The sequence below is a fragment of the Carcharodon carcharias genome, chromosome 12 (genome assembly GCF_017639515.1).
Source record: "Carcharodon carcharias isolate sCarCar2 chromosome 12, sCarCar2.pri, whole genome shotgun sequence".
Taxonomy (NCBI): domain Eukaryota; kingdom Metazoa; phylum Chordata; class Chondrichthyes; order Lamniformes; family Lamnidae; genus Carcharodon; species Carcharodon carcharias.
Genome location: NC_054478.1, coordinates 106,643,606 through 106,646,126, shown reverse-complemented (window position 1 = coordinate 106,646,126; position 2,521 = coordinate 106,643,606). Strand labels below are relative to the sequence as shown.

The following is a 2,521-nucleotide window of genomic DNA, read 5'->3' as shown; positions in this document are numbered from 1 at the left end:
CCTCACCGTGCTCATCCTCGGACTCAACTGGATTCATCATCCGTGGCCTGTGGAGCTGCGTCAAGATCCTCTTCCTCCAGTGGGTCCTTCCTTGCCAGTGCCAGATTGTGCACAGTGCAGCATGCAACCACTATCAGTGACAGCCACTCTGGGGGTGTTGGAGTGCACCCCTTGAACGGTCCAGGCATCAGAAGCACATCTTGAGAATACCTATCAATCTCTCGACCACCGCCCTTGTGGAGGCATGGCTCCTGTTATGCCACTGCTCAGCCTCTGTTCTTGGGTGGCGGAGAGGCATCATAAGCCACCTTTTCAATGGATAGCCCTTGTCACCCAGCAGCCATCCATCCAGCCGGGCTGAAGCACTGAAGAGCCCCAGCACCTGGGAGTGTCTGAGGATGTAGGCATCATGGGAGCTGCCTGGGTACCTTGAACAGACTTGTAGAATCAGCATCCTGTGGTCACACACTATCTGCATGTTCATGGAGTGGAAGCCCTTCCTGTTGACGAAGGCACCGGGCTCACCTGCTGGCGCCTTGATGGCCACATGTGTGCAGTCTATTGCATCCTGGGCACGGGAGAAGCCAGCAATGGCCGCAAAGCCTCTGGCTCACTCAGCCTGGCTGGCCTCGTCTGTACAGAAATGAATGAAAATCAATATCCCCCTGAACAGAACTTCTTTCACTAGCTTGTGGCAACTGTGGACAGCTGATTGGGAGACTCCACACAGATCCCCCATTGACTCCTGGAAAAGCCAGAGGCATAGAAGTTGAGGGCCGCTGTGACTTTCAGAGCCACTGGCATGGGGTGTCGTATGGACAATGTAAAATCGCCGACAATTGGGGTGTCAAGGGCCTTAACTTGCCCCTTAATTAATGGCGGATGCGGCTCCGACTGCCGTGCATGCCCATCGAGCGAAATATTGCGCAAGTGTGTGCTGATGTCGGGATGCTTGCTCCACGTCTACGCGCGTCATTTCACGCTCATTCGGATCGGGTGCGGGCCTGTCCGAAAGGCTAAAAATTCTGCCCTTTGTCTCACACTATATACAGGCACTGTAACAAGTTAACTAGCAGGCTTATTCACAGAAGCTGCAATAGTCGGAGTTAATGGGATTCTTGCAGTGCCATGGCCAGCAACTAAAAACCTCGGGTTTACGTGGACATCACCTCCTGAGGCAACGCCCTGGGCCACATCGTCATGGAGTTCAGGACTGATGTGGCCCCCAAAATGCAGAAAATTTCAGTGCATTGTGCAGTTGTGAGAAGGGATTTGGCTACAAGGGCTCGACATTTCACAAAATCATTCCCGGCTTCATATGCCATGATGATGACTTTGCAAAGAACAATGGCACTGGTGGGAAATCCATCTATGGTGAGAAGTTTGCCTACGGGAATTTCCAACTGAAGCACATGGGGCCTGGTGCCCTATCTATGGCCAATGCTGGACCAAATACAAATGAGTCCCAATTCTTTATATGCACTGCAGATGCTCCATGGTTGGACGGAAAGCATGTTGTATTTGGTAAGGTTGTAGAAGTCATATAAAGAAGATAGAGAAATTGGGTAGCAATGATGGCAAAACTAGCAGTACTGTTAGCGTCATTAATTGTGGACAAATGTGAATGGAATTATATGATTAAATAAAACTTGATCACTTGTGTTGCAAAAGTAAATAAATAGAACAACAAGAGCAGAGGAGATGAACCTGAGTGAAAACAATACATAGATGGAGGAAAGGAGCAGAAGTGAGCAAGGAGATGTTAAATTCAGTGTGTCAATATCCATAGTGTAACTAATAAGTTTGTTGAGCTGCAGATGTCTACATAGGGTTCTGATGTGGCTGTATTAACAGGTGTTTTGTTCAAACAAGGCCAGCAATTGGTTCCTAATATTTCTGGTTACCAAAGAATAATAGAGAATAATAGGGAGAGGAAGAGGCATGGCAATATTGATTAAGGATGATGTTACAGCTCTCAATAGAAAGGATGTTTCTAGGAATCAATCTATTTGGCTTGAGTTGAACTGAGGGGCAGCTGTTACATTGTTGGGAATTTTTACTTGAGCTCCAGACAGAGGAGGAGATAATGATTTGCCAGCAAATTTCAAATGCTGTAAAAAAAAGAGCAATAATATTGTGGAGACTTTAATTATCCTAATACAGACTGAAAAAAAGATAGAGTTAAGGGTAGAGAAGAAGAATTTCTGATGGGTGTGCTGGAGAATTTCCTCGATCAATTAATCTCCATTCCAATAAGTAAGGAAATAGTTTTGGATCCAGCTCTGCAAAATGAAGTAGGGCATATGGAAAATGTTACAGTGGGAGATCATCGAGCTAACAGTGGCCACAACATAATTTGGCTTAAAGAAATGATGGAGAGAGACCCCAGATAATATCAAAGGTAAAACTGCTCAACTGCGGAAGAGCCAAGTTCAGTGGTTTTTGAAGGGACCTAGCACATGTAGATTGGTAAAGGCAGTTACAGGATTGAATAGTAATGGAGCAATGGAGGGCATTCGGG

General features: G+C 46.5%; 1 pseudogene; it reads left to right on the top strand.

Moving 5' to 3' along the window:
• The first annotated feature begins 1,128 nt into the window (after positions 1 to 1,128).
• Positions 1,129 to 1,624, top strand: LOC121285088 (annotated as a pseudogene).
• The last annotated feature ends 897 nt before the right edge of the window (positions 1,625 to 2,521 follow it).